At 47.6% G+C, this 15,934-nt stretch overlaps 1 protein-coding gene across 5 annotated transcripts in view; it reads left to right on the top strand.

Annotated features, from left to right (window-relative positions):
- Positions 1-8,283: 8,283 nt before the first annotated feature.
- The window catches only part of POLA1 (DNA polymerase alpha 1, catalytic subunit), a 1,252,649-nt gene continuing 1,244,998 nt past the window's right edge, over positions 8,284-15,934 (top strand). Inside the window, exon 1 of one of the 5 annotated variants that reach the window (XM_063955701.1) lies at positions 8,284-8,467. The gene's annotated coding sequence lies outside the window, so the exon portion shown is untranslated. The remainder of the gene's footprint in view (positions 8,468-15,934) is intronic. The other 4 variants (XR_010241483.1, XM_063955699.1, XM_063955698.1 and 1 more) reach the window with 4 other exon arrangements.

Raw genomic sequence — 15,934 nt, 5'->3', positions numbered from 1 at the left:
ATCCACCATTGATTTCCCCTCCCTATCAGAAACATCTGAGTCAGTGTCTGTGGGATCAGTATATGCACCATCCTCCTCAAAGGACGTATCTGGGATAGCAGTGGATTGGGATGAGGTAATGGCCCGTTTAGAAGACGACTTAGTCTTAGGCGGGCGAGAGTGACACTTCGATTTGGACAATGACCGGTTCAAATGCTGTAACTGAGTAGAGATTTGATCTGCCCATGGCGGATTAATAGCAGGGACCATAAACTGCTGCATTGGCACCGGTGGTCCCACAGGGGGCACCAATTTAGTTACAAGCGTGTTTAACAGCATGGAAAATGTAGCCCAAGGTGGGTCCTGTGATGTCCCAGGTGCTACAGACCCACTGGTGGGTAAGGAACCCCCTGAACCTGAACTCTCAGCTGCCATATTCTCCTCCATCACATCTGCGGCCTCACTACCACGCAATGTGGGAGAAGCTCCAGCGCCGTTGCCACGATTAGCTGACATACTAATGTGCACAATATCGGGCAACCTGGTACAAGGTTTAGTAGCGATATACCTAGCAAGAACACCCAGTGAAGTGTGACTATGACAGCCCAAACCGGGAGTTCAAGAGATATATATCTATATGGTGACTATACATCACAAGTAAAACTACACAGCAAGTATATCTTGTTATCCAATCCTATATTATACAGAAAAAAAAACCCCTGATAAAATTAGCCCCCTCAGGTATAGCAATATAGGAGTAGCCCACTGAGTGAAATACCCACGCAGCAGCTACATGCACACACACATATATAGTCACAAGCGTACCATGCAGAAATTATGCACCATAAAACGGCACTGGACTAGCAATACAAAGTAATACTCAGTATGGCTATAAGTGTCGACAATAGACATAACAAAGCAAGGTAGATACTGGATGTATATCACAGGGTGTTTGTACCACACAACCCTGAATGTATGCACGCTTTCTTAACTAACACTGTCCCAGTGACAGGTAGAATACTTAAGTGTCCTGTATGAAGCACAGCACTGGCTATCAAGCGGCTCTACAGAGTAGGATTTGCCCCAGCATTCCCAGGAACAGTTCAGCTCTGCCTGTGATGGCTGCTGACCGGGAGTGAAGGAGAGAAATGCAGCTCCAGGGCGGGAACATTTGCAGAAATGGCGCCCAGGGGCTGGGGCCACAGGTCAGAACTTCTCCCCCTGCTGGCATCCCCACCGGGCACTGCGGGCATTGAAAAATAAGAATTTACTTACCGATAATTCTATTTCTCATAGTCCGTAGTGGATGCTGGGGACTCCGTAAGGACCATGGGGAATAGCGGCTCCGCAGGAGACTGGGCACATCTAAAGAAAGCTTTAGGACTAACTGGTGTGCACTGGCTCCTCCCCCTATGACCCTCCTCCAAGCCTCAGTTAGGATACTGTGCCCGGACGAGCGTACACAATAAGGAAGGATTTTGAATCCCGGGTAAGACTCATACCAGCCACACCAATCACACCGTATAACCTGTGATCTGAACCCAGTTAACAGCATGATAACAGAGGAGCCTCTGAAAGATGGCTCACAACAATAATAACCCGATTTTTGTAACAATAACTATGTACAAGTATTGCAGACAATCCGCACTTGGGATGGGCGCCCAGCATCCACTACGGACTATGAGAAATAGAATTATCGGTAAGTAAATTCTTATTTTCTCTAACGTCCTAAGTGGATGCTGGGGACTCCGTAAGGACCATGGGGATTATACCAAAGCTCCCAAACGGGCGGGAGAGTGCGGATGACTCTGCAGCACCAAATGAGAGAACTCCAGGTCCTCCTCAGCCAGGATATCAATTTTGTAGAATTTTACAAACGTATTTGCTCTTGACCAAGTAGCTGCTCGGCAAAGTTGCAAAGCCGAGACCCCTCGGGCAGCCGCCCAAGATGAGCCCACCTTCCTTGTGGAGTGGGCATTTACAGATTTTTGGCTGTGGCAGGCCTGCCACAGAATGTGCAAGCTGAATTGTACACAGAATGTGCAAGCTGAATTGTACTACAAATCCAACGAGCAATAGTCTGCTTAGAAGCAGGAGCACCCAGCTTGTTGGGTGCATACAGGATAAACAGCGAGTCAGATTTCCTGACTCCAGCCGTCCTGGAAACATATATTTTCAGGGCCCTGACAACGTCTAGCAACTTGGAGTCCTCCAAGTCCCTAGTAGCCGCAGGCACCACAAATAGGTTGGTTCAGGTGAAACGCTGAAACCACCTTAGGGAGAAACTGAGGACGAGTCCTCAATTCCGCCCTGTCCGAATGGAAAATCAGATAAGGGCTTTTTCAGGATAAAGCCGCCAATTCTGACACGCGCCTGGCCCAGGCCAGGGCCAACAGCATGACCACTTTCCATGTGAGATATTTTAACTCCACAGATTTAAGTGGTTCAAACCAATGTGACTTTTGGAACCCAAAACTACATTGAGATCCCAAAGTGCCACTGGAGGCACAAAAGGAGGCTGTATATGCAGTACCCCTTTTACAAACGTCTGAACTTCAGGGACTGAAGCTAGTTCTTTTTGGAAGAAAATTGACAGGGCCGAAATTTGAACCTTAATGGACCCCAATTTCAGGCCCATAGACACTCCTGTTTGCAGGAAATGTAGGAATCGACCCAGTTGAATTTCCTCCGTCGGGCCTTACTGGCCTCGCACCACGCAACATATTTTCACCAATTGCGGTGATAATGTTTTTGCGGTTACATCCTTCCTGGCTTTGATCAGGATAGGGATGACTTCATCCGGAATGCCTTTTTTCCTTCAGGATCCGGCGTTCAACCGCCATGCCGTCAAACGCAGCCGCGGTAAGTCTTGGAACAGACAGGGTCCTTGCTGGAGCAGGTCCCTTCTTAGAGGTAGAGGCCACGGATCCTCCGTGAGCATCTCTTGAAGTTCCGGTTACCAAGTCCTTCTTGGCCAATCCGGAGCCACGAATATAGTGCTTTCTCCTCTCCATCTTATCAATCTCAGTACCTTGGGTATGAGAGGCAGAGGAGGGAACACATACACTGACTGGTACACCCACGGTGTTACCAGAGCGTCTACAACTATTGCCTGAGGGTCTCTTGACCTGGCGCAATACCTGTCGAGTTTTTTAATCATGTGGACGACTTCTGGGTGAAGTCCCCACTCTCCCGGGTGGAGGTCGTGCTGAGGAAGTCTGCTTCCCAGTTGTCCACTCCCGGAATGAATACTGTTGACAGTGCTATCACATGATTTTCCGCCCAGCGAAGAATCCCTGCAGCTTCTGCCATTGCCCTCCTGCTTCTTGTGCCACCCTGTCTGTTTACGTGGGTGACTGCCATGATGTTGTCCGACTGGATCAACACCGGCTGACCTTGAAGCAGAGGTCTTGCTAAGCTTAGAGCATTGTAAATGGCCCTTAGCTTCAGGATATTTATGTGAAGTGATGTATCCAGGCTTGACCCTAAGCCCTGGATATTCCTTCCCTGTGTGACTGCTCCCCAGCCTCGCAGGCTGGCATCCGTGGTCACCATGCCCCAGTCCTGAATGCCGAATCTGCGGCCCTCTAGAAGATGAGCACTCTGCAACCACCACATGATGGATACCCTTGTCCTTGGTGACAGGGTTATCCGCTGATGCATCTGAAAATGCGACCCGGACCATTTGTCCAGTAGGTTCCACTGGAAAGTTCTTGCGTGGAATCTAACGAATGGGATTGCTTCGTAGGAAGCCACCATTTTTACCCAGAACCCTTGTGCATTGATGCACTGAGACTTGGTTCGGTTTTAGGAGGTTCCTGACTAGCTCGGATAACTCCCTGGCTTTCTCTTCCGGGAGAAACACCTTTTTTCTGGACTGTGTCCAGGAACATCCCTAGGAAACAGAAGACAAGTCGTCGGAACCAGCTGCGATTTTGGAATATTGAGAATCCAATCGTGCTGCCGCAACACTACCTGAGATAGTGCTACACCGACTTCCAACTGTTCCCTGGATCTTACCCTTATCAGGGAATCGTCCAAGTAAGGGATAACTAAAATTCCCTTCCTTCGAAGGGATATCATTTCGGCCATTACCTTGGTAAAGACCCGGGGTGCCGTGGACCATCCCTACGGCAGCGTCTGAACTGATAGTGACAGTTCTGTACCATAACCTGAGGTACCCTTGGTGAGAAGGGTAAATTTTGACATGAAGGTAAGCATCCTTGATGTCCCGAGACATCATGTAGTCCCCTTCTTCCAGGTTCGCAATCACTGCTCTGAGTGACTCAATCTTGAATTTTAACCTCTGTATGTTAGTGTTCCAAGATTTTAGATTTTAGATTTAGAATCGGTCTCACCGAGCCGTCTGGCTTCGGTACCACAATAGTGTGGAATAATACCCCGTTCCCTGTTGCAGGAGGGGTACCTTGATTATCACCTGCTGGGAATACAGCTTGTGAATGGCTTCCAAAACTGCCTCCCTGTCAGAGGGAGACGTCGGTAAAGCCGACTTTTGGAAACGGCGAGAGGGAGACGTCTCGAATTTCAATATGTACCCTTGAGATATTACCTGAAGGATCCAGGGGTCTACTTGCGAGTGAGCCCACTGCGCACTGAAATTCATTGAGAACGGGCCCCCACCGTGCCTGAGCTTGTAAGGCCCTAGCGTCATACTGAGGGCTTTGCAGAGGCGGGAAAGGATTTCTGTTCCTGGGAACTGGGTAATCTCTTCAGCCTTTTTCCTCTCCCTCTGTCACGAGCAGAAAAGAGGAACCTTTTGTCCGCTTGCCAACAAAGGACTGCGCCTGATAATACGGCGTCTTATTTTGAGAGGCGACCTGGGGTACAAACGTGGATTTCCCAGTTGTTGCCGTGGCCACCAGGTCTAAAAGACCGACCCCAAATGTCCCCTTTTCAAAGGCAATACTTCCAAATGCCGTTTGGAATCCGCATCACCTGACCATTTTACTGGTAGAATTGGACAACGCACTTATACTTGATGCCAGTCGGCAAATATTCTGCTGTGCATCATGCATATATAGAAATGCATCTTTTAAATGCTCTATAGGCAATAATATACTATCCTTATCTAGGATATCAATATTTCCAGTCAGGGAATCCGACCATGCCAACCCAGCACTGCACCTCCAGGCTGAGGCGATTGCTGGTCGCAGTATAACACCAGTATGTGTGTGAATACATTTTTGGATACCCTCCTGCTTTCTATCAGCAGGATCCTTAAGGGCGGCCATCTCATGAGAGGGTAGAGCCCTTGTTCTTACAAGCGTGTGAGCGCCTTATCCCCCCTAGGGGGTGTTTCCCAACGCACCCTAACCTCTGGCGGGAAAGGGTATACAGCCAATACTTTTTAAGAAATTATCAATTGTTATCGGGGGGAAACCCACGCATCATCACACACCTCATTTTATTTCTCAGATTCAGGAAAACTACAGGTAGTTTTTCCCTCACCGAACATAATACCCCTTTTTGGTGGTACTCGTATTATCAGAAATGTATAAAACATTTTCCATTGTCTCAATCATGTAACGTGTGGCCCTACTGGAAATCACGGTTGTCTCTTCACCGTCGACACAGGAGTCAGTATCCGTGTCGGCGTCTGTATCTGCCATCTGAGGTAACGGGCGCTTTAGAGCCCCTGACGGCCTATGAGACGTCTGGACAGGCACAAGCTGAGTAGCCGGCTGTCTCATGTCAACCACTGTTTTTTTATACAGAGCTGACACTGTCACGTAATTTTCAACAGTACATCCACTCAGGTGTCGACCCCCTAGGTGGTGACATCACTGTTACAGACACTCTGCTCCGTCTCCACATCATTTTTCTCCTCATACATGTCGACACAAACGTACCGACACACAGCACACACACAGGGAATGCTCTGATAGAGGACAGGACCCCACTAGCCCTTTGGGGAGACAGAGGGAGAGTATGCCAGCACACACCAGAGCGCTATATATATATATATATATACAGGGATAACCTTATATAAGTGTTTTTCCCCTTATAGCTGCTGTATGTTTTAATACTGCGCCTAATTAGTGTCCCCCTCTCTTTTTTTAACCCTTTCTGTAGTGTAGTGACTGCAGGGAAGAGCCAGGGAGCTTCCCTCCAACTGAGCTGTGAGGGAAAATGGCGCCAGTTTGCTGAGGAGATAGGCTCCGCCCCCTTTTCGGCGGCCTTATCTCCCGTTTTTCTGTATATTCTGGCAGGGGTTAAATGCATCCATATAGCCCAGGAGCTATATGTGATGTATTTTTTGCCATGTAAGGTATTTTTATCATGTTTTATTGCGTCTCAGGACGCCCCCCCCCCCAGCGCCCTGCACCCTCAGTGACCGGAGTATGAAGTGTGCTGAGAGCAATGGCGCACAGCTGCAGTGCTGTGCGCTACCTTATTGAAGACAGGAACGTCTTCTGCCGCCGATTTTTCCGGACCTCTTCGCTCTTCTGGCTCTGTAAGGGGGCCGGCGGCGCGGCTCCGGGACCCATCCAAGCTGAGCCTGTGATCGTCCCTCTGGAGCTAATGTCCAGTAGCCAAGAAGCCCAATCCACTCTGCACTCAGGTGAGTTCGCTTCTTCTCCCCTTAGTCCCTCGATGCAGTGAGCCTGTTGCCAGCAGGTCTCACTGAAAATAACAAACCTAAACTAAAACTTTCACTAAGAAGCTCAGGAGAGCCCCTAGTGTGCACCCTTCTCGTCGGGCACAGAAATCTAACTGAGGCTTGGAGGAGGGTCATAGGGGGAGGAGCCAGTGCACACCAGTTAGTCCTAAAGCTTTCTTTAGATGTGCCCAGTCTCCTGCGGAGCCGCTATTCCCCACGGTCCTTACGGAGTCCCCAGCATCCACTTAGGACGTTAGAGAAAGAGGGATTATTTACATAAAAAAAACCCCAGACCTGTGCCCTGTGATTGTCTCTGGTGGCTAGTGGAGCGGCTGCCCAATAACAGTGTCCACGCCAGCGCGTGCGCGGCCCGCCTCCTACGGCCAGCGCGGTAAAGTGCAGCCAAAGAGACCCCTTACCTCACCCGTTCCTGCGGCCCCACGATCCGGGAGGACAGCAGTGTGTGTGTGACTGAAGTGTGGAAGGAACCGAAGCCTCCGCTGCAGTGACCCGGCAACCAGGGCGCGGGAGTATACAGCGCCGCTGGGGGTGATGGAGCTGTAGTCAGAAAAGTCTAAAAGACTTTACCTGCTGCAGCCCTGAAGTCCTGTAGAAGAATCTTCTGTATTTTCTTCCAAATAAAGCTATCAATAGGCTGCTTAAGGCAGCCCTCCTGTTAAGTGCCTGCTCACTGCATGGCACCATCTTACAAAACTGAGCTCCTGTGCATGGAGGCGGCGCTGAGCATCTTGGGAACAGTCAAAAGCTTTGAGTCTGTTGGTGCCTCGAATCAAGATCCTACTCTACACCCCGATGTGAATCCTTGTGGATCCCAGTGTACCCTGCAGCAGAAAAGAGGCATGTTCCTTGGTGGGGGCAGGAACACAATGACCTCTGCCCTGTCTGTGACAGGGGCACCCACCCATCTTGCTTTCCTCAGTTTGGCACTCGGACAGATACAGTGCCAGTTACACCAGTTGTGAGCTGCCTTTAACTTACAGACAGCAGTAAATCAGGAAAAAACGTACTGCTGTTACTTATGGGGCCCGTACACTTATACAATATGGCATACAATCATGCGATTTCAATCGCATCTGTGTGGTCAATCGTATGATTGTATGCACATATTGTGCACCATGCGACGCGAAGATATTAAGTGCTGCACTTAATATTTATTGCATCGCAGTGCGATTGCATGTGTTTTTAAAAACACATGCGATATATCACACTGCGATGCACTATGGCCACCCGCCGGGAGCAGCCAGAGGTCGCACACACACACACACGGTCAGCCCTGCAGGTAAGGGTCAGGTCCCCTCAGGTAGTGGGGCCCACCCTACTCTTTGCTCATCTAACATTGCTCGAAATGGTTGCGGATAGTTCTGCCCCTGCCAAAACCTGTATTTGTCTATACAAAAATGAAAAATTCATGGTTACAACAAAACAATAAATGGATATAGACAAACCTTGCTCAATAACCAAATAACATCCCTCCCCCCCTTAATATACAGGACAGCAACACGGTATATCACTACAGTAGAGTACATACTGTAGCAACCTCATATTGTACATGACATCAGCAGCAGACTAGACCACACAAAATTAGCTACTGCAGTGCTCCACTCTACCGCCGCACGCAGACCCGATTTCCAGCGAGAACTACCCGGGGCCGCGCACGCACGGAAGGGACACAGAGAGAACGATTTGTCGTTATTCGCTGTTACCTGTTTCCGGCTTGTTGCTGATTGGTCGTTCGAGTCGCGCCAGTTCGTTTGCTGCGCTCTGTGTCCCGGCTGTGGTGATTTTGGCGCCAGGAGGATCTTTGGTACTGTTCCTGACACACAATATTGCAGCGGCAGCAGCACGGTAACGGGGGATGGGAACAGTAGTGGCAGCAGCAGCGGGGTCACTGCACCCGGGGGCTCTATGCTGACAGTGTATAGCACACCCGAGTAGTGACAAGGCAGAGGGTGCATGTGTGATGTGCTCACACACACCGTCGGTTGGGTGTCTGTTTCCCCCCCTGTTTATTAGATAGGAATAAACAGACACCTAACTGACTTTTCAAGCAATTGAATAGCCCCCAGTATGGCAATGGTTATACTCTAGCTGTATTACTATGACACCAGGAAAGCTTCCTGGCATGGATTGCTTCCAGTGCCTGTTACACACCGGCCGGGCCTCATGAATAAAGAGACGAGTGACATTCTCATAGAGAAAAGAAGCTGCAAAGCAGTAGTGTCCTGTGTCTTACTGTCTTTGTGTTTCATGTTCTTGTGGGATGTAATCAAGTTGCCAGCGGTTGGGATACCGACGCTGGAATCCAGACAGCTGACAATACCAACAGCTGGAATACCAGTGCGTAGGGAGTATTGTCACACCTGCTCTCATGGAAATTGCCTAGTACTGTTCGCCACAGGAGAGCGCACATTTTGCGTAACACTTTTATAGTATGTTCATTTTACAAATGTTATGTTACTTTTTTTTTTCTTTTAACACAGACCATTATCCTGCTCACTTATAATATGTCCAATTTTATTTGGAACCGGCTTAAGCAAAGCAGTATGGCTCAATTTATTTGAAACGTGGTGGAGTGAGAGAGAGTAATATGCCCTACACACATGCCGATTTGTTTGAAAGATATGAACGATCTCGTTCATAAATGAACGAGAACTCGTTCATATCTTTCAGTGTGGAGGCTCCAGCGATGAATGATGCGCGGCCCGCGCTCATTCATCGCTGGTCCCCCGTCGGCTGTACATGCAGGCCAATATGGACAATCTCGTCCATATTTGCCTGCACTTCAATGCAGCCGGGTGATGAGGGGAGTGAAGAAACTTCACTCCCCCCATCACTGCCCCCCCGCCGCCGGGTCGCTCGTCGGCGAATCGGCCAGTGTGTAGGGCCCTTAACATGCAAGACTACCACAGTTATTTGCTCACTGTGCATGAAAGTAGATGCTAATATTTGCTGCATTCCAAGTGGCATGCATTTATGTCCTAATCCATTCACTTGGGTAAATAGCAGTCCTCATTATTAAGGTGCACTTGCACCACTCCTATCAGGGGGCGTAGCCAGTACTTTGTGGGCCCCATAGCAACATTTTGAAGAGGGCCCTTTCTCAGTGCTTCTATAGATACACCTCTCTGCAGCAGTTGTTTATTTTATGCCCCATAATAGTGCCCTAGTTTATTTTCTGAATCATATTATTGCCCTAGTTCACATTATGCAGTATAGTACCCCCAATTCACATTATGATGTACAGTGAATCTAATTTATATTATGTCACATTACATTGTCACCTGTTCACACTGTTCCACATCACCCTCCAGTTAAAATTATGCCAAATTATAGCACCCCAGTTCTTATTATATAACAGTATATTGCCTTCCAGTTCATTTTACGCCAGATTACAATGAGCAGGTCAAGTGGCATAACTAGATCTATTTTAGGCCCCAATACAAAAGTTTGTAAGTGCCCCTATGTATAACACAATGGGGAAAAATGTATATAACACATGTACTGTGACAGGGAAAGTGGGCCCCTCTCAGCTCTGGGCTCCATAGCAGCCGCACTCCTTGCACCTATGGTAGCTACGCCCTTGACCCCTATCCATTGTATATAGATCAGTCTAAAATCAGATTTAGACAAGTGTTTGTAGGCTTAAGTTCAGAAGTGGAACCTCTGGGCTAGCATAAAACTGCCTTAGAACATTATCCACATGGACATATATTGGGAATAGTAACCTGTTGCGAGCAAAGCGAGCCTGCGACGGTACACATTTTAACTGAATGATGTTAATGATGTTCTGAAGTAGTTATGCTAACCCCCGGGTGTCATGTTCTGAACTTGAACTGTGATCGCATAATTCAGTATAGACAACATTAAACTTTGTTTATTCCCATTCAGCCATATGTTGAGATGCAAGAATAACTTATTCCAGGCACTTGTGAGCGGAGTGTCTAGTACAGCGGTGGCTAGCCCGCGGCTCTTTCATCTGCCGCACGCGGCTCGGCCGGCTCCAGGCCACCGCTGCCTGGCACATACACTTGTCTCTGGCGGCGGTGTCACTCTTCAATTCAGCGCCGGTCCGTGAGCCAATCAGAGCTCGCGGGCCGGCAGCTAAGGCTGCCGGACCACGAGTTTCGATTGGTTCACTGACTGGCGCCTAATTGAAGAGACACCGCCGCCGGAGAATGAGGGCAGGAGAGGTGTACGGTACGCTCTCCTCTCCTCACAGACAGCAGCAGCACGGGGGAAGGGGGGGTCGGCATGTATATCTGGCACTGTGGGGACATGTATACCTGGCACTAGGGGCATAGCTGGCACTGGGGGCATAGCTGGCACTGTTGGGACATGTCTATCTGTCACTGGGGGCATAGCTGGCACTGTGGGGGGCATGTATATTTGGCACTGTGGGGGGCATGTGTATCTGGCACTGTGGGGCATCTGTGTACTTAGCGCTGTGGGGCATCTTTGTACCTGGCACTGTGGGGCATCTGTGTACCTGGCACTGTGGGGACATATGTTTCTCGCAGTGTGGAGGCACACATTTATTAGCATTTTTATATGTATGTGGCACTGTACTGGGGCATTATATGTATGTGGCACTGTACAACATGACTAAAAACTGAGTTATGACACAAGGTCATACTCCTACAAACGTCATACTGAAAGGTGTGCGCACATAAATGGGGTGTGGCTTTGTGAAAACTAAGCCACGCCCCCATTTTTGCACGCACGCCTTCGGCGCGCGCATGATACTGGCTCTTGCCCTTGACTACAAATCTTTTCTGGCTCTTTGCCTCTAACTGGTTGGCCACCCCTGGTCTAGTAGACCTCCAAATGCTAAGATGCGACATAGATGTTCTCTGCTAGGAAATGCTCATAGTTGTGTTTGAATGGCTAGGGATGTGACAGAACACGGTTGCTTCCTTTGGGGTTACTGTTAGGTATATTGGCACCTTAGGAAACACTCTTTCCGTAGGTAATAGTGAGTTTTTAAGGGGAGATGTATCGAGCCTTGGAGAAAGATAAAGCCGCTACTGCTGGCTGTACATCAGGACAACCAGCATCCGATCCGAGTCGTCTCACGATTTTACTTCAACCTCACCGGGAAGTTCCCTGGCAGTCCCGGCCACACGAGTGACAAACTATGTGCTAACAACCTGTCGTTAAACAGTCCATCATGTGCCTCCCAAAAATAAACTCCAGGGAAATGTCACAAAAAAATTGTATGATGCATTGTTTGTGCATAAAACATGGTGCGATGTGTATAAGATTAAGATGGATAATATGGGCTGCACGTATGATCAGAGGATGCTACATTTGACCCGTGGGAGCGCGCATTGCATTGTAATTGTACAAAAAACATGTACGATATGCACACAATGCATCGGTATGTCCAGCATAACCCATTCTGTAGACTGTGCTAGATAAATGACAGACGCTAATTTGTTGCTTTGGGCAACTTCTCTTTATATCTCTCTAATGGGCCCTACACACTGGGCGATAATACTGAAAGATATGAACGATCTTGGTCATTAATGAACGAGATACCGTTCTTATCTTTCTGTGTGGAGGCACCAGCGATGAACGATGCGCGGCCCCGCGCTTGTTCATCGCTGGTGCCCCGTCACTTGTGCATGCAGGCCAATATGGACGATCTCGTCCATATTTGCCTGCACTGCTATGGAGCCGGGTGACGGGGGGAGTGAAGAAACTTCACTGTCCCCGTCACTGCCCCCACCACCGCCATAATGAGTGCTGTACAAGTAGTGTGTTTATAAGTGTGTCTATGGGGTCGATTCTATTCGGCAACTAACGAATAGCGCCGGGAATTAGCTCCCGACGCTATTCAATTCAGCAACTAATTATCTGCAATTGTCGGGAATTCTTCTCTCATCCCCGGGGGATGAGAAGAGAAACCCGACAAAAGTGCTGCCTCGCGCCGGGGAGTTAAGTCGGAGAATGCCCGTTCTCCCGACAATTCAACCTGTTTTGTCGGCGAGAACGGGCCATCGCCGACGTAACTAGTTGCTGAATTGAATAGCGTCGGGAGCTAATTCCCGGCGCTATTCGTTAGTTGCTGAATAGAATCGACCCCCATGTATGTGTGTGTGTATGTATGTATGTATGTGTGTACATACATATATATATATATATATATATATATATATATATATTTATGTATGTATAGTGCCAGGTTTCTTTAAGTTATCAATGAGTTGGGTGTAACTCTACATTTAAAAAATAAATAAGAGGTGGCTGCTCGGTCTCCTTTTTTTTTTTTTCTTAATTTTTTTGGAGGGTGTCACCAGTAGTCCTATCCCCAGCTTTTCTTTCTGTTCAGTTTTTTAATCACTTTTACATTGCAAGATGACGTTAAAGTTTTCCTTTTGTTATCAGTGTTACTATTCCAAGGCTTTTAGTTACACAATATTTTTTGTCCTCCAACCTCCATTTCTGTCAGTTATTATAGTTAATTGATTTATGGTTATTTCAATTACAGTTCATTAAAGTTTTCATCCAAATCCATCCAGTGGAAGGCCTAGTACAGGCTCCTCTGGTCAAAGTTTTGGCAAGCGTACACCAATGGGAGACCAAACGGAACCCCAACACCACTAAAACCTGGCAGGATCCAACTGGACCACCTCGCGTTGGTTTCATCCCAATCGGTACAGGGGTGTCTGAATGCTTAACCAGACAGACAGACAGACCATTGAATTTTATATATTAGATTCAGTCACACACACTTCATCAGTGTAAGGGAGGGGTGCTTTATCATAAAGAGTTAATACAACATTTTATCTGCTACTCTATAAGGCTTCTGTCAGGGGTCAGCGCTGACTGAGGAAGCCGCCGATGTATGTAGGCAGTGAAACGCGTCCCTTTACCTGACCTGCCAGTGACAACTTTACCAACTACTTGCGTCCAGTACTGGGAAGAAATTCTGAATGATCTCCGGATAAGGCTCGCTGTAAAAGGGTATTTGGCACCAGAGCCGGGAGGACTATAAAACGGAACCCAGGAGGAGTAGTGGTAATCAATCATAACATGGCCATGTTTTAAAAAATCAGATGTGAGATTTACTAATTCTGCTGCTCCAAGTAATTCAAATGCATGTATGCATAAGTGACTAATCCATTGCTGCTATTAATAGACCAGCATCAATTTTAAGGGAGACAAAAAGTTACTGTTAAGTTATATGTGAGATGAACTTTTGGAAGCAAGTTTCCACCATATTGATTTCCTTCTGATTAAGTGCCTTTATAACATCTGCCTTATGATTAAATCATTAAGGAAAGGATACAGCATCAATCTGAGTGGAAGTAAAGGTCCAAACACACGGAGCGATATAGCTGAGAGATTTTGACTATATAGTCAAAATCGCTCATAAAGTTAGTGCATGTCGCTCTGTGTGTACACAGCCAGCGATAGCGATGCGCGTCCCCGCCAGGTCGCTATCGCTGCTAAAAATAGACTGTGCAGGCAAGTCAATTTTGGCTAGGTTGCTGGAAAAGAAAAAGCATCCCCTTGCTTAAATGAGTTAGCCAAAATCGCCCATAGTCAAAATCGCTCATAAAGTTAGTCAAAATCGCTGGTACAGTTAGTCAAAATCGCTGGAAAAGTTAGTCGAAATCTCCTACTGCCAGTTCAAGGGAAATCGCTCTCCGTGTGTATGCACCTTAAGGTTTTGAACACCGGACTCAGCTGTTGCAGCTTGTAGCAATTAAGTGAAACACTGTGAACTAATTGTAACTGGTTGTATCTTATGTGCACTAAGAGGGATAGTTAAGCTATTATATGGAGCAGAGTACTGAATGATTCTATTAGATGTGTTATGAATATTTAATTTATGCTATTGTGGTTTTTAGTTATATTTATTTTTGCATGCAAAATAGTTGTTGAGGCAAGGGAAGGATTTTATTTTATCTTGTTCTTACAATGGTACTAATAGAGAACTAATATTAGAACAAAATAAACTAATACATTTATTATTATAATAAGTCTGCAAGCGCTGTCTGTGCTTTTTTGTTTTTGGTCTTTTTACGTAACGGGTAGGGGGTTGAGAAGTCCCCCTGCTTACAGTGAGCTGCATGCAGACTTGGGACATATACATTTAACTGAATCCAAATTAATTAAATTTCTCTAACGTCCTAAGTGGATGCTGGGGACTCCGTAAGGACCATGGGGAATAGCGGCTCCGCAGGAGACTGGGCACGTCTAAAGAAAGCTTTAGGACTAACTGGTGTGCACTGGCTCCTCCCCCTATGACCCTCCTCCAAGCCTCAGTTAGATTTCTGTGCCCGACGAGAAGGGTGCACACTAGGGGCTCTCCTGAGCTTCTTAGTGAAAGTTTTAGTTTAGGTTTGTTATTTTCAGTGAGACCTGCTGGCAACAGGCTCACTGCATCGAGGGACTAAGGGGAGAAGAAGCGAACTCACCTGCGTGCAGAGTGGATTGGGCTTCTTGGCTACTGGACATTAGCTCCAGAGGGACGATCACAGGTTCAGCCTGGATGGGTTCCGGAGCCGCACCGCCGGCCCCCTTACAGAGCCAGAAGAGCGAAGAGGTCCGGAGAAAGCGGCGGCAGAAGACGTTCCTGTCTTCAAATAAGGTAGCGCACAGCACTGCAGCTGTGCGCCATTGCTCTCAGCACACTTCACACTCCGGTCACTGAGGGTGCAGGGCGCTGGGGGGGGCGCCCTGAGACGCAATAAAACATGACAGAAATACCTTACATGGCAAAAAATGCATCACATATAGCTCCTGGGCTATATGGACGCATTTAACCCCTGCCAGAATATACAAAAAACCGGGAGATAAGGCCGCCGAAAAGGGGGCGCAGCCTATCTCCTCAGCACACTGGCGCCATTTTCCCTCACAGCTCAGTTGGAGGGAAGCTCCCTGGCTCTTCCCTGCACTACAGAAAGGGTTAAAAAAAGAGAGGGGGGCACTATTTAGGCGCAGTATTAAAACATACAGCAGCTATAAGGGGAAAAACACTTATATAAGGTTATCCCTGTATATATATATATATATATAGCGCTCTGGTGTGTGCTGGCATACTCTCCCTCTGTCTCCCCAAAGGGCTAGTGGGGTCCTGTCCTCTATCAGAGCATTCCCTGTGTGTGTGCTGTGTGTCGGTACGTTTGTGTCGACATGTATGAGGAGAAAAATGATGTGGAGACGAAGCAGAGTGTCTGTAACAGTGATGTCACCCCCTAGGGGGTCGACACCTGAGTGGATGTACTGTTGAAAATTACGTGACAGTGTCAGCTCTATATAAAAAAAAAACAAAAAAAAAAAAACAGTGGTTGACATGAGACA

This window comes from Pseudophryne corroboree, chromosome 2 (assembly GCF_028390025.1).
Source record: "Pseudophryne corroboree isolate aPseCor3 chromosome 2, aPseCor3.hap2, whole genome shotgun sequence".
Taxonomy (NCBI): domain Eukaryota; kingdom Metazoa; phylum Chordata; class Amphibia; order Anura; family Myobatrachidae; genus Pseudophryne; species Pseudophryne corroboree.
This window is presented reverse-complemented; position numbering and strand designations above follow the sequence as displayed.